The sequence below is a fragment of the Penaeus monodon genome, chromosome 30 (genome assembly GCF_015228065.2).
Source record: "Penaeus monodon isolate SGIC_2016 chromosome 30, NSTDA_Pmon_1, whole genome shotgun sequence".
NCBI classification, from domain to species: domain Eukaryota; kingdom Metazoa; phylum Arthropoda; class Malacostraca; order Decapoda; family Penaeidae; genus Penaeus; species Penaeus monodon.
In genome coordinates, this window is record NC_051415.1 from 4,133,070 (window position 1) to 4,133,319 (window position 250).

The window sequence follows — 250 nt, forward strand, 5'->3', positions numbered from 1 at the left end:
AGATTTACGAATATTTCCTTGAAATGCAATAACAATTTTCACTCAAAATTTCAACAGTTTTCTACCCAAATGATAACAGTTTCTTCTCAAATTGTTTCATTTCCCATGATTTTTTTTTCCTTTTTCTTCATTATCGTTATTTCCTTGTGATTTAATCAATCTCTTTCTCTTTAATTATCCTTCTAGCTTTATCATTTCTCTTTATTCATCTTCCTATTCCCAAATTTAATCCGATTCTCTCTTATTTCCC